Source organism: Heterodontus francisci, chromosome 21, assembly GCF_036365525.1.
Source record: "Heterodontus francisci isolate sHetFra1 chromosome 21, sHetFra1.hap1, whole genome shotgun sequence".
NCBI lineage: Eukaryota > Metazoa > Chordata > Chondrichthyes > Heterodontiformes > Heterodontidae > Heterodontus > Heterodontus francisci.
The window spans coordinates 29,608,952-29,633,588 of NC_090391.1; the positions used below are offsets into that span (position 1 = coordinate 29,608,952).

Here is a 24,637-nt window from a genome sequence, read left to right on the forward strand (position 1 = left end):
GAGCTGATCCATTCCAATGGGTCCTGATTTATACAGGGGAAAAGTCTCCACTGACACGGTTATACCCCTGATCATTGCTATTAGTTACACTCACCTGAACAAACACATTCCATCAGCAGCTTTGACTCTGATGTAAATAATGTGGTGGATAAAACACAATCATTTCAATGTCAATGACATTTTCTGAGTTAGACCTCTCTCGGGAATAAACCTGAAACCTGTACTCATACTGGACGGATGCTACAATTATGAGAGGCGTCATTTACATTTTCCATATTATTGCATTGAACTTGTTCACTCCTGGCATTTCCATTGTAAATGCAACTGATCTGTCTGCAGTGGACACTGAATCCAGGGACGAAAGCAATCCCGTTTCACTCTGTTCCTACCTTTGCCCAGTTAAAATGTGAATTTTGAGTCTCTGATTCGGGATCATATTCAGGGATACAGCCCAAAAACTGCTGTGAGTGATATTATGGGACAGACACTGTACGCATCCATTTGGGAGGCAGTTGGGTAGTGATAATATCACCGGTCAAGTAATCCAGAGGACCAACCTGATGGGCCGGGGACAGTGCTTCAAAACCGACCCTCGCAGCTGTTTAAATACAGACAGCTCCCCCACAATGTATAAACGGGACGGAGCTCCCTCTCGATGCATAATGTGGAGGGAGGTCCCTCTCGATGCATAAAGTGGAGGGAGCTCCCTCTCGATGCATAAAGTGGAGGGAGCTCCCGCTCGATGCATAGAGTGGAGGGAGTTCCCTCTCTATGCATAAAGTGGAGGGAGCTCCCTCTCGATGCATAAAGAGGAGGGAGCTCCCTCTCGATGCTTTCACTGGATGGAGCTCCCTCTCTTTGCATAAAGTGGAGGGAGCTCCCTCTCTATGCATAAAGTGGAGGGAGCTCCCTCTCGATGCATAATGTGGAGGAAGCTCCCTCTCGATGCATAAAGTCGAGGGAGCTCCCTCTCGATGCATATACTGGAGGGAGCTCCCGCTCGATGCATAAATTGGAGGTAGCTCCCTCTCTATGCATAAAGTGGAGGGAGCTCCCTCTCTATGCATAAAGTGGAGTGAGCTCAGTCTCTATGCAGAAAGTGGAGGGAGCTCAGTCTCTATGCATAAAGTGCAGGGATCTCCCTCTCTATGCATGAAGTGGAGCGAGCCCCCTCTCGATGCATAAAGTGGATGGAGCTCCCTCTCTATGCTTTAACTGGATGGAGGTCCCTCTCTATGCATAAAGTGGATGGAGCTCCGTCTCGATGCATAAAATGGATGGAGCTCCCTCTCTATGCTTGAACTGAATGGAGGTCCCTCTCTATGCATAAAGTGGAGTTGGATCCCTCTCTATGCATAAAGTGGAGGGAGCTCCCTCTCGATGCATCAAGTGGAGGGAGCTCCCTCTCTATGCATAAAGTGGTGGGAGCTCCCTCTCTATGCATAAAGTGGAGGGAGCTCCCTCTCTATGCTTTAACTGGATTGAGCTCCCTCTCTCTGCTTTAACTGGATGGTGCTCCCTTTCTATGCATAAAGTGGATGGAGCTCCCTCTCGATGTATAAAGTGGAGGGCGATTAAGGACAAAGGAGAGAGGGAAATGTAAACAAATGGAGAGAGGGACGAAATGAAAGTCAGTGAGAGACAGAAGAGACAGTGAAATGAGAGCTTGACAGAACCCCAGTAACAATCACCATTGTCTGACCAGTGCGGTATTGGAGATTTACTGCGACGGTTTTAGGGCTGCGTGTTGGCTCAGTCTTTGATATTTTCAGTGACATTCCCAACAAGCGCAAGAGTTACAGATTCAAAATTAACCACGGAATGGCTCTAAACATTGCTGTCCAGGGAGAGAGGGAGGGGGAGATGGAGGGAGACAGACACAGACAGAGTGGGACAGAGACATTGGGGGGGGGGGGAGAGAGAGAGAGTTAGAGGGAGAAAGGCAAAGAGAGAGACAGATACAAAGGGAGAGAGGCAAACAGAGAAAAGGAGAGAGAAAGACAGTGGGTGAAACAGAGACTGAGGGGGACACAGACAGAGAGTCTGTGACAGGGTGAGATTGTAGGAGAAACTTTAGATTTAACAATGTTTGAAAAAAGATAAACTTAAAAACTAAAACTCGCTGTGAGCAAAACCTAAATCTGAAAGTTAACATTGGGGGTTTAGTGTGAGTGTTTTGGAGGCAACTGTTGGATCAGTGCTTCATATTTTCAAACTGCAGGGACATTTATTGTTGTTGACAATATTATCAAAAATTGACAAACTTTAGAAGTAGGGGGAAGGGGAGACAGGGTGTGAGGAGACCTTGACAGAACCTCAGTAACAATCCCCATTATCTGCACAGTCCTGTTTTGGGGGTTTAGTGTGAGAGTTTAGGGGGCGAGTGTTGATCAGTGTTTGATATTTTCAAACTGCAGTGATGTTCCCAGCAGGGGCATGATTTATAGGTTCAAAATTAACCAATAAATGGACTAAACCATTTCTGTCCAAGGAGAGAGAGAGGGAGAGATGGTGTGAGAGAGGCACAGGCACAATCATGGACTGAGGCATGAAAGATGGAGAAGGAGATAGAGGGAGAGAGAGATGGAGACAGACAGACATGAGAGGCAGAGACAGATGAAGGATGAGACAAGATGTAACAGTCAGTAACAATCCTCATTATCTGCCCAGTCCTGCGTTGGGAGTTTAGTGTGAATGTTTTATGCGTGAGTGTTGGATCAGTGTTTGATATTGTCAAACTGCAGTGACCTTTCCAGCAAAGCAGCTATAGAATAGAAGAGCAGGGAGGTTATTCTGAAACTGTTTAACCCATTGGTTAGACCACAACTCGAGTACTGTGTGCAGTTCTGGTCACCTCATTACAGAAAGGATGGAATTGCACTGGAGAGGGTACAGAGGAGATTTACGAGGATGTTGCCAGAACTGGAGAAATGCAGCTATGAGGAAAGCTTGAGAAGAGAGGTTGTTCTCTCTTGAACAGAGAAGGCTGAGGGGAGATCTGATTGAAAAGTGAGGGGCTTAGATAGAGTGGAGGTGAATGGTCTATTCACCTTCGTAGGCAGCTCAGTGAGGAAGGGGCATAGAATTAAAGTGATTGGTAGAAATATTGGAGGGGAGTTGAGGAAAATGTTTTCACCCAGAAGGTGGTGAGGGTCTGAAATACACAGCCTGAAAGTGTAGATGAGACGGAAAATCTCAACTCATTCAAAAAGAGTCTGGATATGCACCTCAAGTGCTGTAATCTACAGGGCTACGGACCAAATTGTGGCAGGTGGGATTAGAATAGGTGGATCGTTTTTTGGCCGGCACAGACACGATGGGCCAAGTGGCCTCTTTATTTGCCTTACATTTTCTATTATTCTAAAGGAAAGAGTTACTGGTTCAAAAATAACCAAGAAATGTCTGAAAGCATTGCTGACCTGGGAGAGAGAGAGGAAGGGAGAGATGAAAAAAGAGAGAGAGAGATAGAAAGAGAGAGAGAGACAGGCAGAGAAAGAGGGAGAGACAGAGAGAGAGGGAGACACAGACAGATAGGGAGGGGAGACAGAGACAGAGCGAGAGGGAGAAACAGAGACAGAGAAGGAGGGAGATACAGAAACAGGGGAGAGAGAGACAGCGGAGACAGAGGGGAGGGAAAAACATACAGAGAGGGAGTGGCAGAGAGGGAGAGGGACCAGTAGAGTGATAGAGAGGGAGGGACAGAGGGAGAGAGAAAGACATACAGAGGGACAGATGGAGATGGAGGTACAGAGTGAGAGAGAGAATGATTGTGAGAGACAGGGAGTGGCGGAGACAGGGATAGAAGGAGAGACAGAAACAGAGAGAGAGGGGAGAGACAGGGATTGGCAAAGAGAGAGACAGAGAAAGAGGGAGAGACCGAGAGAGAGAGAGGCAGAGAGAGAGAGAGAGAGAGGGAGGGACAGAGGGACCGAGAGAGAGAGAGAGGACAAAGAGAGAGAGAGAGAGAATGAAAGAGAGTAAAGAGAGAAACATAGAGAGAGACACAGATGGAGAGTGGGGAGACTTCAGCAGCACCTTTAGGTAAGTTATTTTAACTTCGGTGGTGGAAAACATTTAGAAAAAATAATTCGGGTCAATATCATAGTCACATGGACAAATGTAAGTTAATTAAAGAAAGGCAGCATGGATTTCTTAAGGGAAAATCATGTTTAACTAACTGGCTGGAGTTATTTGAGGAGGTAACAGAGAGGGTTGATGAGGGCAATGCTGTTGATGTGGTGTACATGAACTTCCAAAAGGCGTTTGATACAGTGCCACACAATGGACGTGTGAGAAAACCTGTAGCTCATAGAATAAATGGGACAGTAGCAACATGGATACGGAATTGGCTGAGTGACAGGAAACAAAGAATAGTGGTTAATGGATGCTTTTCAGTCTGGGGGAAGGTTTGTAGTGGAGTTCCACAGAGGTCAGTGTCGGGACCCTGGCTTTTCCTGACCGAGACCTTGGTGTACAGGGAACAATTTCGAAGTTTGCTACGAAACTTGGAAGCATTTGAACTGTGAGGAGGACAGTGACGAACTTCAAAAGGGTATCGACAAGTTAGTGGAATGGGCCGACAGGTGGCAGATGACGATCAATACATAGAAATGTGAAGTGATTCATTTTGGTAGGAAGAACATGGAGAGACAATATCGAATAAAGGGAATAATTCCAAAGTGGGTGCAGGAGCAGAGGGACCTGGGTGTATATGTGCATAAGTCATTGAAGGTGGCAGGACAGGTTGAGAGAGCAGTAAATAAAGCAGACAGTATCCTGGGATTTATTAATAGGGGCACAGAGTACGAGAGCAAGGAGGTTATGTTGAATCTGCATAAGATACCAGTTCGTCCTCAGCTGAAGTATTGAGTCCATTTCTGGGTGCCACACTTTAGTAAATACGTGAGGACATTGGAGAGTGTACAGAAGAGATTCACCGAATGATTCCAGGGATGAGGAATTTCAGTTATGAAGATAGATTGGAGAAGTTAGAACTGTTTTCCTTGGAGAAGAGAAGGCTGAGAGGTGACTTGATTGTGGTATCAAAAATCATGAGGGGTCTGGACAGAGTAGATAGAGAGACATTGTTGCCACTTGTGAAAGAATCGAGAATCATAGGTCACAGATTGAAAATATTTGCGAACAGAAGCAAAAGTGACATGAGGAAAAAAAATGTTCATGCAGTGAGTGGTTCATGTCTGGAATGTGATGCCTGAGAACGTGGTGGAGACAGGTTCAATTGAAGCATTCAAATGGGAATGAGACTGTCATACAAAAAGGAAGAATGTGCAGGGTTATGGGGACACGGCGGGGAATGGAACTGAGAGAATTGCACTCTCGGAAAACCAGAGCAGACATGATGGAACGAATGGCCTCGTTCTGCACTGTAACAATTATGAGACAGGCAGAGAAAGAGAGACAGAGAGAGGCAGAGAGAGAGGCAGAGAGAGAGAATGTGTGAGAGAGACAAAGAGACAGAGACAGAAAGGGAGAGACAGAGGGAGGGAGACACTGCGGCAAAGATAGAGAAGGAGAAGCAGATAGAGGGAGAGACAGAAAGACCGAGGGAGACAGAAGGACAGAGACATAGAGAGAGAGAGAATTGCAGAGTGGGAGGTAGAGAAGGAGAGATAGTGGGAGGGGTGTAAGGTGTGAGAGAGAAAGAGACATTGTTAAAGATTGAAACAGAATAAGAGGGAGAGCGAGAAGGAGAGAAAGTGACAGAGAGAGGGAGGAAGAGACACAGAGACAGACAGAGAGAAGGAGAGGCAGAGAAATGCAGAGAAAGAGAAAGTGAGAAAGAGAATCTTACTGCGGAGTTACACGAATAACAGACCTACTCTGTGACTCTCCCTGTGGAGAAATTACAAAGACAGACACATTCAGTGAGCCTCCCTGTGGAGATACAATCATAACAGAACCACTCAGTGACTCTACCTGCGGAGATAATATAAAAACAGATCCACTCAGCGACTCTTCCTGTTGAAATACTAAAACAACAACCCCCCTCCGTGACTCTCCCTGTGGAGACACTATAATAACAGACCCCATCAGTGATTCTCTCTGTGGAGACACTATAATAACAGATCCAATCAGTGAGTCTCCCTGTGGAGATAATATTATAACAGACCCACTCAGTCACTCTCATTGTGGAGATACTGTCATAACAGACCCACTCAGTGACTCTCCCTGTCGTGACACTACAATAACAGAACCACTCAGTGACTCTACCTGTGGCGATACTACAATGACAGACCCACTCTGTGACTCTCCCTGTGGAGATACTATAATAGCAGACCCACTCAGTGACTCTCCCTGTGGTGATACTACAATAAAAGACCCACTCAGTCACTCTCCCAGTGGAGTTATTATAATAACAGACCCACTCAGTGATTCTCCCTGTGGAGATACTAAAATAACAGACCCACTCTGTGACTCTCCCTGTGGAGATACTATAATAACAGACACACTCAATCACTCTCCCAGTGGAGATACTATAATAACAGATCCACTCAGAGACTCTCGATGTGGAGACACTAGAACAACAGACCTACTCAGTGACTCGCCTTGTGGAGATAGTATAATAACAGACCCACTCAGTGACTCTCCCAGTGGAGATAGTATAATAACAGACCCACTCAGTGACTCTCCCAGTGGAGATACTAGAATAACAGACCCACTCCGTGACTCTCCCAGTGGAGATACTAGAATAACAGACCCACTCGGTGACTCTCCCAGTGGAGAAGCTAGAATAACAGACCCACTCAGTGACTCTCCCTGTGGAGATAGTATAATAACAGACCCACTCAGTGACTCTCCCCGTGGAGATACAAGAAAAACAGACCCACTCAGTGACTCTCCCAGTGGAGATACTAGAATAACAGACCCACTCAATGACTCTCCCAGTGGAGATACTATAATAACAGATCCACTCAGTGACTCTTCCAGTGGAGATACAATAACAGATCCACTCAGTGACTCTCCCAGTGGAGATACTAGAATAACAGATCCACTCAGTGACTCTCCCAGTGGAGATACTAGAATAACAGACCCACTCCGTGACTCTCCCAGTGGAAATACTAGAATAACAGACCCACTCGGTGACTCTCCCAGTGGAGAAGCTAGAATAACAGACCCACTCAGTGACTCTCCCTGTGGAGATAGTATAATAACAGACCCACTCAGTGACTCTCCCCGTGGAGATACAAGAAAAACAGACCCACTCAGTGACTCTCCCAGTGGAGATACTACAATAATAGATCCACTCAGTGACTCTCCCAGTGGAGATACTAGAATAACAGAGCCACTCAGTGACTCTCCCTGTGGAGATACTAGAATAACAGGCCCACACAGTGACTCTCTCTGAGGAGATCCGAAAATAACAGACCCACTCAGTGTCTCCCTCTGAGGAGATGCTACAACAAAAGACCCACTCAGTGACTCTCCATCAGGAGATACAATAATGACAGACACACTCAGTGACTCTCCCTGAGGAGATACTAAAACAACAGACCCACGCAGTGACTCTCCCTGTGGAGGTGATATAATAACAGACCCACTCAGTGACTCTCCCTGTGGAGATGATATAATAACACACCAACGCAATTAAACTCCCTGAGGGATACTTTAATAACAGACCCACTCAGTGCCTAACCCAGTGGAGATGATCCAATAACAGACCCACTCAATAACTCTCCCTGAGGGACACTTTAATAACAGACCCACTCAGTGACTCTCCCTGTGGAGATACTATAATAACCGACCCACACAGTGACTCTCCCTGTGGAGATACTATAATAACAGACCCACTCAGTGACTCTCCCTGTGGAGATACTATAATAACAGACCCACACAGTGACTCTCCCTGTGGAGATACTATAATAACAGAGCCAGTCAGTGACTCTCCCTGTGGAGATACTATAACAACAGTGCCACTCAGTGACTCTCCCTGTGGAGATACTATAATAACAGAGCCACTCAGTGACTCTCTCTGTGGAGAAACTACAATAACAGACCCACTCACTGACACCCGCACTGGAGACACAATAATAGCATACACACTCATTGACTATCCCAGTGGAGATACTATAATAACAGACCCATTCAGTGACTCTCCCTGTGGAGATACTATAATAACAGACCCACTCAGTGACTCTCACAATGGAGATACTATAACAACAGAACCACTCAGTGACTCTCCCTGTGGAGATACTATAATAACAGACCAACTCTGTGACTCTCTCTGTGGAAATGTTATAATACAAGACCCACTCGTATGAAATACTATAATATCAAACCCAAACAGTGTCTCTTTTTGAGGAGATACTATAATGACAGACCCACTCAGTGACTCTCCCAGTGCAGATACCATAATAACAATGCCACTCAGTGACTCTCCCTGTGGAGATATCATAACAACAGACACACTCAGTGACCCTCCCTGTGGAGATACTGAAACAACAGCCCCACTCTGTAACTCTCCCTGCGGAGATACTATAATAACAGACCCACTCAGTTACTCTCCCTGCGGAGATACTAGGACAACAGATCCACTCAGTGCCACTCTTTGTGGAGATACTATAATAACAGTCCCACTCAGTGAATCTCCCTGTGGAGATGATATAATAACAGACCCATTCAGTGACTCTCCCTGAGGTATACTTGAATAACAGACCCACTCAATGACTCTCCCTGCTGAGATACTAAAAAACAGACCCACTCAGTGACTTTCCCTGTTGAGATACGATAATAACAGACCCACGCAGTGACACTCCCTTTGGAGATACTAAAACAACAGACCCAATCAGTGTCTCTCCTTGAGGAGATACTGTAATAACAGACCCACTCAGTGACTCTCCATGTGGAGATAATATAACAACAGACCCACTCAGTGACTCTCCCTGTGGAAATACCAGAACAGCAGACCCATTCAGTGACTCTCGCTGTGGAGCTAATATAATAATAGACCCAGTCAATGACTCTCCCTGATGGACACTATAATAACAGACCCACTCAGTGACTGTCCCTGTGGACATACGACAAAAAAAGACCCACTCAGTGACACTCCCACTGGAGATACAATAATAACAGGCACACACAGTGACTGTCCCAGTGGAGATACTATAATAACAGACCCACTCATTGACCATCCCTGTGGAGATTATATAATAACAGAGCAACTCAGTGACTCTCCCTGTGGTGATATTATAATAACAGACCCACTCAGTGACTCTCCCTGTGGAGATTCTACAATAACAGAGCGACTCAGTGACTTTCCCTGTGTAGATATTATCATAGCAGACACATTCAGTGACTCTCCCTGTGGAGATACTATAATAACAGACCCACTCAGTGACTCTCCCTGTGGAGATACTAAAACAACAGTCCCTCTCAGTAACTCTCCCTGTGGAGACAACATAATAACAGAACCACTCAGTGACTTTCCCTGTGAAGATGATATAATAACAGACCCACTCAGTGTCTCTCCCAATGAAATACTACAATAATAGACCCACTCAATGACTCTCCCTGTGGAGATACTACAATAAGAGACCCACTCAGTGACTCTCCCTGTGGTGATATTATAATAACAGACCCACTCAGTGACTCTCCTTGTGGAGATACTATAATACCAGCCCCACACGGTGTCTCTCCCTAATGAAATACTATAATAATAGACCCACTCAGTGACTCTCCCTGTGGAGATTCTATAATAACAGAGCGAGTCAGTGACTCTCCCTGTGGAGTTTCTATAATAACAGACCCACTCAGTGACTCTCCCTCTGGAGATACTATAATAACCGAACCACTAATTGACTCTACCTGTGGAGATGATATCATAACAGACCCACATATTGAATCTCCCTGTGGAGATACTATAATAACAGACCCGCTCAGTGACTCGCACTGTGGAGATACAATAATAACAGAGCGACTCACTGACTCTCCCTGTGGAGATTCTATAACAACAGAGCGACTCAGTGACTCTCCCTGTGGAGATATTATCATAACAGACACACGCAGTGACTCTCCCTGTGGAGATACTATAATTCTAGCCCCACTCAGTGTCTCTCCCAATGAAATACTACAATAATAGACCCACTCAATGACTCTCCCTGTGGAGATACTACAATAAGAGACCCACTCAGTGACTCTCCCTGTGGTGATATTATAATAACAGACCCACTCAGTGACTCTCCTTGTGGAGATACTATAATACCAGCCCCACACGGTGTCTCTCCCTAATGAAATACTATAATAATAGACCCACTCAGTGACTCTCCCTGTGGAGATTCTATAATAACAGAGCGAGTCAGTGACTCTCCCTGTGGAGTTTCTATAATAACAGACCCACTCAGTGACTCTCCCTCTGGAGATACTATAATAACCGAACCACTAATTGACTCTACCTGTGGAGATGATATCACAACAGACCCACATATTGAATCTCCCTGTGGAGATACTATAATAACAGACCCGCTCAGTGACTCGCACTGTGGAGATACAATAATAACAGAGCGACTCACTGACTCTCCCTGTGGAGATTCCATAACAACAGAGCGACTCAGTGACTCTCCCTGTAGAGATATTATCATAACAGACACACTCAGTGACTCTCCCTGTGGAGATACTATAATAACGGACCCACTCAGTGAATATCCCTGTGGAGATACTGTAATAACAGACCCACTCAGTGACTCTCCCTGTGGAGATACTATAATAACAGACCCACTCAGTGACTCTCCATGTGGAGATAAGATAACAACAGACCCACTCAGTGATTCTCCCTGTGGAGATACCAGAACAGCAGACCCATTCAGTGACTCTCGCTGTGGAGCTAATATAATAATAGACCCACTCAATGACTCGCCCTGATGGACACTATAATAACAAACCCCCCATCAGTGACTCTCCTTGTGGAGATACTAGAATTCTGGCCCCACTCAGTGTCTCTCCCAATGAAATATTACAATAATAGACCCACTCAATGACTCTCCCAGATGGACACGATAATAACAGACCCACTCAGTGACTCTCTCTGTGGTCATACTGCAACACAAGACCCACTCAGCGACACTCCCACTGCAGATACAATAATAACAGACCCACATATTGACTCTCCCTGTGGAGATACTACAATAACAGACCCACTCAGTGACTCTCCTAATGGAGTCACTATAAGAACAGACCCACTCTTGGACTCTCCCTGTGGAGATACTGTAATAACAATGCCACTCAGTGATTCTCCCTGAGGAGATAATATCGCAAGAGAACCACTCAGTGACCCTCCATGTGGAGATGCTATAATAACAGGCCCACTCAGTGATCCTCCATGTGGAGATAATATAATTAAAGACCCACTCAGTGACACTCCCTTTGGAGATGCTAATGCAACAGACCCACTCAGATCTCTCCTTGAGGAGATACTGTACTAACAGACCCACTCAGTGACTCTCCCTGTGGAGATACCAGAACAGCCGACCCATTCAGTGACTCTCGCTGTGGAGCTAATATAATAATAGACCCACTCAATGACTCTCCCTGATGGACACTATCATAAGAGACCCACTCAGTGACTCTCCCTGTGGGCATACTACAACAAAAGAACCACTCAGTGACACTCCCGCTGGAGATACAATAATAACAGGCACACACAGTGACTGTCCCAGTGGAGATACTATAATAACAGACCCACTCATTGACTCTCCCTGTGGGGATTCTATAATAACAGAGCCGCTCAGTGACTCTCCCTGTGGTGATATTATAATAACAGACCCACTCAGTGACTCTCCCTGTGGAGATTCTGTACCAACAGAGCGACTCAATGACTCTCCCTGTGGAGATATTATCATAACAGACACACGCAGTGACTCTCCCTGTGGAGATACTATAATAACAGACCCACTCAGTGAATATCCTTTGAAGATACTATAATAACAGATCCACTCAGTGACTCTCCGTGTGGAGATACTAAAACAACAGACCCACTCAGTAACTCTCCCTGTGGAGATACAATAATGACAGACCCACGCAGTGACACTCCCTTTGGAGATACTAAAACAACAGACACAATCAATGTCTCTCCTTGAGGAGATACTGTAATAACAGACCCACTCAGTGACTCTCCATGTGGAGATACCAGAACAGCAGATCCATTCAGTGACTCTCGCTGTGGAGCTAATATAATAATAGACCCACTCAATGACTCGCCCTGATGGACACTATAATAACAGACCCCCATCAGTGACTCTCCTTGTGGAGATACTAGAATTCTAGCCCCACTCAGTGTCTCTCCCAATGAAATACTACAATAATAGACCCACTCAATGACTCTCTCAGATGGACACGATAATAACAGACCCACTCAGTGACTCTCCCTGTGGAGATACTACAATAAGAGACCCACTCAGTGACTCTCCCTGTGGTGATATTATAATAACAGACCCACTCAGTGACTCTCCTTGTGGAGATACTATAATACCAGCCCCACACGGTGTCTCTCCCTAATGAAATACTATAATAATAGACCCACTCAGTGACTCTCCCTGTGGAGATTCTATAATAACAGAGCGAGTCAGTGACTCTCCCTGTGGAGATTCTATAATAACAGACCCACTCAGTGACTCTCCTCTGTAGATACTATAACAACCGACCCACATATTGAATCTCCCTGTGGAGATACTATAATAACAGACCCACTCAGTGACTCTCCCGCTGGAGATACTTTCATTACAGACCCGCTCAGTGACTCGCACTGTGGAGATACAATAATAACAGAGCGACTCACTGACTCTCCCTGTGGAGATTCCATAACAACAGAGCGACTCAGTGACTCTCCCTGTAGAGATATTATCATAACAGACACACTCAGTGACTCTCCCTGTGGAGATGCTATAATAACAGACCCACTCAGCGACTCTCCCTCTGGAGATACTATAATAACCGTCCCACATATTGAATCTCCCTGTGGAGCTAATATAATAACAGACCCACTCAGTGACTCGCCCTGTGGAGATACAATAATAACAGACCCACTCAATGACTTTCCCTGTGCAGATACTATAATAATACACCAACTCAGTGACTCTCACTGTGGAGATACGATAATAACAGACCCACTCAGTGACTCTCCCTGGGGAGATTCTAAAATAACAGAGCGACTCAGTGGCTCTCCCTGTGGAGATTCTATAACAACAGAGCGACTCAGTGACTCTCCCTGTGGAGATTCTATAATAACAGACCCACTCAGTGACTCTCCCTTTGGAGATATTATCATAACAGACACACTCAGTGATCCTCCCTGTGGAGATACTATAATAGCAGACCCACTCAGTGACTCTCCCGCTGGAGATACTTTCATTACAGACCCACTCAGTGACTCTCCCTGTGGAGATGCTATAATAACAGACCCACTCAGCGACTCTCCCTGTGGAGATACTACATTAAAAGACCCGCTCAGTGACTCTTCCTCTGGAGATACTATATTAACAGACCCACTCAGTGACTCTCCCTGTGGAGATACTATAATAACAGAACCATTCTGTGTCTCTCCTTGAGGAGATTCTGTACTAACAGACCCACTCAGTGACACTCCCTGTGGAGATACCAGAACAGCAGACCCATTCAGTGACTCTCGCCGTGGAGATAATATAATAATAGGCCCAGGGAATGACTCTCCCAGATGGACACTATAATAACAGACCCACTCATTGAATCTCCTTGTGGAGATACGATAATACCAGCCCCACACGGTGTCTCTCCCTAATGAAATACTATAATTATAGACCCACTCAGTGAATCTCCCTGAGGACATACTACAACAAGAGTCCCACTCAGTGACACTCCCACTGGAGATACAATAATAACAGGCACACACAGTGACTGTCACAGTGGAGATACTATAATAACAGACGCACTCAGTGACTCTCCCTGTTGTGATATCATAATAACAGACCCACTCAGAGACTCTCCCTGGGGAGATTCGATAATAACAGAGCGACTCAGTGGCTCTCCCTGTGGAGATTCAAGAACAACAGAGCGACTCAGTGACTCTCCCTGTGGAGATTCTATAATAACAGACCCACTCAGTGACTCTCCCTTTGGAGATATTATCATAACAGACACAGTCAGTGACTCTCCCTGTGGAGATACTATAATAGCAGACCCACACAGTGACTCTCCCGCTGGAGATACTTTCATTACAGCTGCTCTGTCTAATTGCAGACTACAAAAAACAACTAGGAATGCAGGCCTGATAAATGCAGAAGGAATCATTGTGAAGACTCAAAGGGGGTTTGGTAAACAAGCTGAGATGGTCAGGTGCGTACCATGAGCTATCCCCACAGCCACATGATGCATAATTAATAATTTTATTGGTAATGAATTTAATATATTTAATCAATAACCGTTATGATTGGATTATGTCCAGCCGGGATGGGCTGCGTAACTGTATATCTGTTGTGGATTTTCCTTTGTTCTGTGGAGAGGCATCTGGACAGACCAGTGGCGTAACTCAATAAACTGTTTGACATTGGAGCAGACCTGAGTGTCGAGTGATTCTTCTCGATACATGCCCGCTAACAGGAAGAAACAGACATGAGAGAGAGAGACAGAGAGAGGATGAGACAAGTTGTAACAATCAGTAACAATCCTCATCATCTGCCCATTCCTGTTTTGGGAGGTGAGTGTGAGTGTTTCAGGAGTGAATGCTGAAACAGTGTTTCATATTTTCAAATGGCAGTGACATTCCCAACACGGCTGTTAAAGTATTTAAGAGCAGGGAGGTTATGCTGGAACTGTATAACTCATTGCTTCAGCACCATAATGAGACCTCCCAGGGCAGGTGCAGTATGAGTTTAGATACAGAGTAAAGCAGTGGCTTTAGAGAAGGAGGGAGAGATGGGCAGAAAGAGTGAGGAGATACGGAGAGGCAGGCAGATTGTTGGAGAAACTTTACATCTAACCACGTGAAAAAATAAATAAATAAAAATATAAATGGACTGCGCACTGAAAATACTGTCCGCACACAACAACTAAAGTCACACACCATCCTAACTTGAAACTATATCGCCATTCCTTCACAGTTACTTGGTCAAAATCCAGGAACTCGCTTCCTAACAGCACTGTGGGTATACCTACCCCACATGGACTGCAGCGGTTCAAGAAGGAGGCTCAACACCACCTTCTCAAGGGCAAATAGGGATGGGTAATAAATGCTGGCCTGGCCAGTAACGCACACATCCAACAAATAAATAAGGCAAACAAAATTTGACACCGAGTCACTTCAGGAGATATGACACTAGACGAACATAAACTTGGTCAAAAAGTTTGGTCGAAGGGAGCGTCTTCAACGAGGAAAGAGCGTTAGTGAGACGGAGAGGTTTAGGAATGTAATTCCAGAGTTAGGGACCTGGCAGCTTGAAGGCACGGCCACCAATGGTGGGACGATTCAAATAGGGGATCCTCAAGTGGCCAGAGTTCGAGGATCGAAGATATTGGTGGATTGTGGAGCTGGAGGAGATTGCAGACATAGGGAGGGGTCATTTGTGAAGACAATTCCAAACTTCTACCACACTTTGTGTGGAGAAGTGTTTCTGGATTATTGATTTTTAGTCAGTCCCCCCGGTCCGAGACTGTCCCCATCGAATACTTACAGGGCAGGTTCGCACAGGGTTAGATACAGAGTAAAGATCCATCTACCAATGCCGGACTCAGAGTTCCTCTGTCTCTTTCTCCTCATCTCTCACTGCCTGCAACACCCTTTCTCTGCCTTTCCTTCTCCCTCTTCCCATCCTGACAGCAAGAGGGAGAGATAGAGATAGTGCACAGAGGGAGATAGAGATAGAGGGAGAAAAGTAGAGAGATAGACTTGGAAAGTGAGTAACAGGGAGAAGAAATAGGGTTTCAGAGAATAGAAGAGATGGGAAGAGAGAGATAGAGATGGAGAGAGATTACCAGCAAGAGAGATTTCCAGAGATTACCTCTCTCTCAGTCCCTATCACTCCTTTCCAATTTGTTACCATCTCAATCTATTTTTCTCCCTCGAACACGATGTTTCACACTCCATGCCTCCCGCTCGGATGCCTGTGTCTACTGCAGTGAAGGATTACATCAAATTATTATGTTTTACATTTGCTCTTTCAATCTAACTGAACAATCTCTCAGACTGTGAACAGAGGGGCCTTGGAGTAACTGTCCACTGATTCCTGAGGGTAACAGGACAGATGGATAAGGTGGTTAAGAATGCTTACGGAATTCATTTCTTTATTGGCTGATGTAGAGAATATAAGAGGGGGGAGGTTATGCTGGAACTGTCTCAAACTCTAGTTAGACCACAGCTAGAGTACTGTGTACAGTTCTGGTGACCACATTACAGGAAGGATGTGATCACACTAGAGAGGGTACAGAGGAGATTTATAGAGGATGCTGTCAGGAATGGAGAATTTCAACGATGAGTAAAGATTGGATCGGCTGGAATTGTTTTCGTTGGAACAGAGAAAGTTGAAGGGAAGATTTAATTGAGGTGTATAAAATAATGATGGGCCTAGATAGAGTGGATAGGAAGGAGCCATTTCCCTTTACAGAGGGGTCAATAACCATGGGCATAGATTATAAGATTTCCACACCAATATCATGAGGGTGTGATGCTTCCATGGTGGAATAACTTGCTGGATGTTTGCAATGGAGCGTTTTTCTTCCTGATCATCAAAACTGGCCGCCTGGGCCCCAACTTCATCCACATTTCTCCCACTCTACCAATATTTCACTCTACATACCTATCTTTCTCTGTTTGCGTACACAGCAGTGAAGGATTACATCAAATGAATATATCTTACATCCTCCCTTTCAATCCACCCCAACAATCTCTCTCTCTCCAACCTTGTCCCTCTCAACAGCCCTCTCTCTGCCTGCATATCTAAGCCTCTCTCCCTCTGTCTCCCTCTTAGTTTCAGAGATAGCAGGAGGGAGAGACAGAGAGAGGAAGACAGAGAGAGAGACAGAGAACAAACCCAGCTTCTCCAATCTATCCACGTAACTGAAGTCCCTCAACCCTGGAACCATTCTTGTGAATCTTTTCTGCACCCTCTCTAATGCCCCTAAAGTACGGTGTCCAGAACTGGACAATGCTACAGTTGAAGGCAAACCAGCGTTTTACAAAGGTCATATTTTCCTTGCGTTTGCAGTCAATGTCTCTATTTATAATCTGAGGACCCCTTATGCCGTTTAACCACTTTCTGAACCTGACCTGCCACCTTCAGTGATTGGTGCGCAAATATTCCCTAGATGAGTCTGTTCCTGCACCTCCTTTCGAATTGTATCCTTGACTTTATATCATCTCTCCTCCTTTTTCCTAACCATGGAGGCAGAAGATGCGGGCATGGTTCTTAATGAATACATTGCCACTGTCTTCACAAAAGAGGGGACGACAGAGACATTGAAGTCAATGAGGAGGGGTTTGAAATATTGAATACGATACACAGTGAGAGTGGAAATATTAAGGGTTTTAGCATCTTTCAAAGCTGATAATTCACGAGGCTCAGGCTGTTAAGAGGCGCAAGGGAGGAAATAAGCAGAGGCTCTGACCATCAATTTACAATCTTCTCTGGTTATAGTCGTGCTGCCAGAGGACTGCAGGACTGCGTATGTTGTACTATTGATTAACAAGGGAGAAATTAATAGACTGAGTAATTACAGGCCACCCAGCCTAATCACAGTGGAGGGAAATTTATTGGGCACAAGGGAATGATTAATTCCTTTCTAGTACCGTGTCTCTCAGTGTCTCCATGTCTGTGTCTCTGTCACAATTTGAGCACTACCCTTACATTGGTGAGGAGTCAGTCTCTGGAATAAATGTCCCAGTGTTGTGGTAAGATAAAAAGGCCACCGAGAACCAGCCTGAAATGGCTGACTAATGTTTATGGATTTCCACAGATATTTGCGAGAGTAGAGAGAGAGATACAGACAGGCAGAAAGAGAGACAAAGAGAGAGACACAGACCAAGACACAGAGAGTGATAGCAAGATATTTGTCATTGGACAGAGGAAGAGGAGGAGGCCATTTGGCCCTTAAACTCTCTTCTGTCATTCAATGATCTCATGGCTGATGTGTGATCTAACTCAATGTACCTACCTTTGCCCCTTAATACCTTCGGTTAACAAAAATCTATCAAACTCAGATATAAAAATTAACAAATGTCTCAGCATCAATTGCCGTTTGTGGAAGAGAGTTCCAAACTGATGCCACACCGAGTGTGTTGAAGTGTTTCTTCATTTCACTCCTGAAAGGTTTTTAGACTGCGTTTAGATTTTTAGACTATGCCCCCAAGTTCCTAACTCCGCAGCCAGTGGGAATAGTTGCTCTCTGTCAACCCATTCAGTTTCCCTTATTATCTTGAAAGCATTCATCAAATAACCCCAGAACTTTGTAAAGTCCAGAGAAAGGACATGTTGGAGCAGGAGGGGAGACTGGAGCAGACGGTTTGGGAAAGTGGATAAACTGAAGCAATGAATGAGGAGACTGAGGGTTCAATACAGTGAGAGGAGAGGCTGAGATTCACAGCGAGAGACTGCAGCAGAGTGTTAGAGGAAATCTAATCTATAGATCCTATCAACACAACGCAATTCATTCATTCAAACAATAATCCATGTGGTTATTGGTGTTGGAGAACAGTTCATTGTTTCTACAATATAGTCAATATATTTAGTTTGGACACTCTATTAAATATCAATTTAAATATATTTCTGATATCAGCCTCGCTCTTCATTGAACTCAGCAGTCACAGTGATTTTAAAGTGCAGTATTTAAATAATGAATTACCATCAGTGCAGAAGTGATTCTATTCAGTTCATTCAGTCACTAAGTTAGGAACCGGAAATTTCTGCAAAACAAAATGAGGAGCTGACAGAAATCAACACAGAGGATTAAGTCCAACAGGAAAATGAACACAATCTGACAACAGACAGTTTCATGTCACAGTTTCTCTCACTAATTATTCTGGACATTCTAGCACTTTATGACAGTGAATTATTTACACTGCTGCTTCTTTCTCTTTCTCTTTACTTCTGCTTTTCTTTTCCCGTCGGTTTCATTTTCCCTGCTCCTTTTCTCCTTCCCGATCTCTCCGGAGTAGTCACACCATGTAAATTGTTACTTAATGCTGCTTTTCACATATGATTTATTCCTAATATTCTGCGTCTGTGTTCTGTTCACCTGCCCCAGGTTCATGATTCTATTCTCAGAGTCAGTTTATTCTGTGGTGAATCCTCTGTGAATAATTTTATGTATCCACAGAACACTCACGTTTCCACCTGTTCACCTACACTCTTCACTTCATCTACAATACATGGAGTAAACAGGATCGAAGGCTACTTCCAGACAAACCTCACAATTATTGAAATTCATTCTGTTGGAATTATAAAGTAATCTGTTAGAATGTGGGATTGTTTAATTAATAAAACAGCAACATCAGCGCTGCAGCTGATAATCTACAGATAAGTGGAAAGATTCTTGATTCCAACTGATAGAGTGAAAACCAGTACAACATCACATCAATATTTTCTATTTTACAATGCAGTCCAGTGACAGTGAAGGTCCACAGTGAAGCAGAGAAGGAGAAGTGAAAGTGTCAGCAGCAATCTCAGTTCAGTAGCCAGACTTCTGAAGCAGCGTCAGACACACACAGAGTGAAATAATATTTGATAACAGTGATAATCAATAAATACATTGAAATCCCAGCTAAACTAAGCCATGTTATTGGGGAGGAAGGACATTGTTCTGTCCCCTTGTAACACTGATACTGTGACATGTCTCATTAGCAATCACTGAAAAAAAATCATAAAAATATTCCAGGACCAGTTTGCTCCACATCATGAAAATGTTAAAAACTTCTGATAGTCTGATTATTCATCTGAACTGAAACATCTCATTCCAATACATTCAATACACGGAATAATCCAGTAATAATGCCACAGTTACTTAAAACAATGCCATTAAATACATAATGCAGCTCCTGCAAGAATGAAGGAGTAGACAATGAGGAGAATTAATCAGTAAATTGCTGGAAAGGAACAGGTTGCTGTGTAACACACACAGTGAGAAATAATACCGAGTACAGCAGCACAGTTAACATCGATTTACAGCATTAACAGCTGAGATACTGCTTACCAGGAACTCCAATAGCAGCAATTACAGGATGGTAAATGTCTTCTATCTGATGCATTACTGGATATCCCATTTCTCTCAGAAGCAGAGACTTCTGTAAGCCTGGAATCCACAGCTCCAGCAGGCACTCTGAGCTGATCCATTCCACTTCGTCCTGATTTATACAGGGGATAAGTCTCCACTGACACGGTTATACCCCTGATCATTGCTATTAGTTACACTCACCTGAACAAACACATTACATCAGCAGCTTTGACTCTGATGTAAATAATGTGGTGGATAAAACACCATCATTTCAATGTCAATGACATTTTATGAGTAAGACCTCTCTCGGAATAAACCTGAAATCTGTACTCATACTGGACGGATGCTACAATTATGAGAGACGTCATTTACTTTTTCCACATTATTGTATTGACCTTGATCACTCCTGGCTTTTCTATTGTAAATGTAACTGATCTGTCTGCAGTGGACACTGAATCCAGGGACAAAAGCAATCCCGTTTCACTCTGTTCCTGCGTTTTTCCAAGTTAAAATGTGAACTTTGAGGATCTGATTCAGGAACATGTCAGGGTTACAGCCCAGAAACTACTGTGGGTGATTTTGGGGGACAGACACTGTACACAGCCATGAGGGAGGCAGTCGCATAGTGATTAGTAATCCAGAGGCCCAACCTGATGGCCTGGGGACAGGGGTTCAAAACCCACCATGGCAGCTGTATAAAATAGAGGGAGCTCCCTCTCTATGCATAAAGTGGAGAGAGCTCCCTCTCTACGTATAAAGTGTAGGGAGCTCCCTCTCTACGTATAAACTTGAGTGAGCACGCTCTGTACGTATAAAGTGGAGGGAGCAGCCTCTGTATGTATGAAGTGGAGGGAGCTCCCTCTCTCGGTATAAGGTGGGGGGAGCTCCCTCTCTATGTTTACAGTAGAGGGTGCTCCCTCCCTACGTATAAAGTGGAGGGAGCATCCTCTGTACGTATACAGTTGAGGGAGCTCCCTCTCTACGTATACAGTTGAGGGAGCTCCCTCTCTGCGTAGAAAATGAAGGGTGATGAAGGACAAAGGAGAGAGGGAAATGTAAACAAATGGAGAACTGGAGAGAAGAACGAAGTGAAAGACTGAGGGACAGTAGAGTTAGTGAAATTAGACCTTGACAGAACCCCAGTAACAATGTCCATTGTCTGACCCGTCTGGAATTGGGGATTCAGTGAGAGTGTTTTAGGGCTGAGTTTTTTCTCAAACTGCAGTGACATTACCAACAAGCGCAAGAGTTACAGATTCAAAATTAACCATGGAATGGCTCGAGGTATTGCTGTCCATGGAGAGAAGGGAGAGAGAGATGGTGGGACAGAGACACAGACAGAATGGGACAGAGACAGAGGGAGAGAGAGGGAGAGTTAGAGGGAGAAAGACGTAGAGGGAGACAGATACAGAGGGAGAGAGACAGACAGAGAGAAGGAGGGAGTGGGACAGAGGGTGAAACAGAGACTGAGGGAGACACAGACACAGAGAATGTGACAGGGCGGGATTAAATGAGAAACTTTAGATCTAATAATGTTTGAAAAAATAGAAAATTAAAAGCTAAAACTGGCTGTGTGCAAAAACTAAATTTGAAAGGAAACATTTGGGGTTTAGTGTGAGTGTTTTGGGGGCAACTGTTGAATCATTGTTTCTTATTTTCAAACTGCAGGGACATTTATTGTTGTTGACAATATATTATCAAAAATTGACAAACTTTAGAAGGAGGGGAAAGGGGACATAGGGTGTGAGGGGACCTTTGCAGAACCTCGGTAACAATCCCCATGATGTGCACCGTCCTGTATTGGGGGTTTAGTGTGAGAGTTTAGGGGGCGAGTGTTGAACAGTGTTTGACATTTTCAAACTGCAGTGACGTTCGCAGCAAGGGCAAGAATTGCAGTTTTAAAATTAACCAATAAATGGACTAAACCATTTCTGTCCAAGGAGGGAGAGTTGGTGTGAGAGAGGCACAGGCACAGTCATGGAATGCGGTGGAAAAAAGAGGGAGAACGAGATAGAGGGAGAGAGAGAAAGAGATGGAGAGAGACAGACATGAGAGGCAGAGACAGATAGAGGATGAGACAAGATGTAACAGTCAGTAACAATCCTCATTATCCGCCCAGTCCTGTGTTGGGAGTTTAGTGTGAATGTTTTACGCGTGAATGTTGGATCAGTGTTTGATATTTTCAAACTGCAGTGACCTTTCCAGCAAAGCAGCTATCGAATAGAAGAACAGGGAGGTTATGCTGAAACTGTATAACCCATTGGTTAGACCACAACTCGAGTACTGTGTGCAGTTCTGGTCATATCATTACAGAAAGGATGCAATTGCACTGGAGAGGGTACAGAGGAGATTTACGAGGATGTTGCCAGAACAGGAAAATGCAGCTATGAGGGAAGATTGGATCGGCTGTGGCTGTTCTCCTTGGCACAGAGAAGGCTGACGGGGGATCTGATTGAAATGTGAAGGGCTTGGATAGAGTGGAGATGAATGGTCTATTCACCTCAGCAGAGAGCTCAGTGACGAAGGGGCATAGACTTAAAGTGATTGGTAGAAAGATTAGAATTGAGATGAGGAAAATATTTTTCACCCAGAGGGTGGTGAGGGTCTGGAACAGACGGCCTGAAATGGTAGGTGAGGCGGAAAACCTCAAGTCATTCAAAAGGAGTCTGGATATGCACCTCAAGTGCCAGAATCTACAGGGCTACAGACCAAATGGTGGCAGGTGGGATTAGAGTCGGAAGATCGTTTTTCGGCTGGCGGAGACACGATGAGCCAAGTGTCCTCTTTCTGTGCCTTAAATTTTCTGTGATTCCAAAGGAAAGAGTTACTGGTTGTAAATTAACCAAGACATGTCTGAAAGCATTGCTGCCCTGGGGCAGAGAGAGGAAGGGAGAGATGAAAAGAGAGAGAGAGAGAGGCAGAGAAAGAGGTGGAGGGAGAGACATAGAGAGAGGGAGAGACAGAGAGAGAGGGAAGACACAGACTGAGAGACAGGGGGAGACAGAGACATAGCGAGAGGGATAAACAGAGACAGAGAACTGGGAGAGACAGAAGCAGTGGAAATCGAGACAGGGGAGACAGAGACAGCGAGGGAGGGAAAGATAGACAGAAAGGGAACGGTAGAGGGTGAGAGAAGGAGGGAGAGAGGGAGGGACAAAGGGAGAGGGAAAGACAGACAGAGGGACAGATGGAGACGGAGACACAGAGAGAGAGGGGAGACAGAGACAGAGGGAGAGAGAGAAACAGAGACAGGAGGGAGAGACAGAAACAGGGGAGATAGAGACAAGGGAGACAGAGGGGAGGGAAATTCAGGCAGAGATGGAGTGGTAGAGAGAGGGATAGAGCGGTAGAGGGACATAAGGAGGGACAGAGGGAGAGGCAAAGACAGACAGAGGGACATATGGAGACGGAGAGACAGAGACAGAGAGAACGATTGGGAGAGACAGAGATTGGGGGAGACAGGGGTAGAGGGAGAGACCGAGACAAAGAGAGAGAGGGGAGAGATAAGGATTGACAGAGAGAGGGACAGCGAACGAAGGAGAGACCAAGAGAGAGCGAGAGAGAGAGAAGGTGGGACAGAGGGTGGGACAAAGGGAGGGACAGAGGGAGACGGGGAGACCAGGAGAGAGAGAAACAGGGCAAAGAGAGAGAGAGAGAGAGAGAGAGAGAGAGAAAGAGAATAAAGATAGAAACATAGAGAGAGATAGAGATAGCGAGTGGGGAGACTACCGTAGCAACTTTAGGTCAGTTATTTTAACTTCGGTGGTGGAAAGCATCCAGAAAAAATAATTCGGATCAACATCAATAGTCAAATGGACAAATGTGAGTTTATTAATGAAAGGCAGTATGGATTTCATAAGGGAAAATCATGTTTAACGAACTGGCTGGAATTTTTTGAGGAAGTAACAGAGAGGGATGATGAGGGCAATGTTGTTGATGTGGTGTACATGGATTTTCAAAAGGCGTTTGATACAGTGCCACACAACAGACGTGTGAGCAAACTTGTAGCTCATAGAATAAATACGGATGTAGCAACATGGATATGGAATTGGCTGAGTGGCAGGAAACAAAGAGTAGTGATTAATGGATGTTTTTCAGGCTGGAGGAAGGTTTGTAGTGGAGTTCCCCAGGGATTAGTGTTGGGACCCTTGAGTTTCTTGATGTTTATTAAAGACCAAGACCTCGGTGCACAGGGTACATTTTCAAAGTTTGCAGATGATACGAAACTAGGAAGCATTGTGAACTGTGAGGAGGACAGTGACGAATTTCAAAAGGACATAGACAAGTTGTTGGAATGGGCAGGCAGGTGGCAGATGACGTTCAATGCATAGAAATGTGAAGTGATTTATTTTGATAGGAAGAACATGGAGTGACAATATGGAAAAAGGGAACAATTCTAAAGGGGGAGCAGGAGCAGAGGGACCTGGGTGTAGATGAGCAGAAGTCATTGAAC

At 44.8% G+C, this 24,637-nt stretch overlaps 1 long non-coding RNA gene across 1 annotated transcript in view; it reads right to left on the bottom strand.

The window, feature by feature from the left end:
- The window catches only part of LOC137381200 (uncharacterized), a 493,787-nt gene that overhangs the window by 270,092 nt on the left and 199,058 nt on the right, over window positions 1-24,637 (bottom strand). The gene's annotated exons all lie outside the window — the stretch shown is intronic.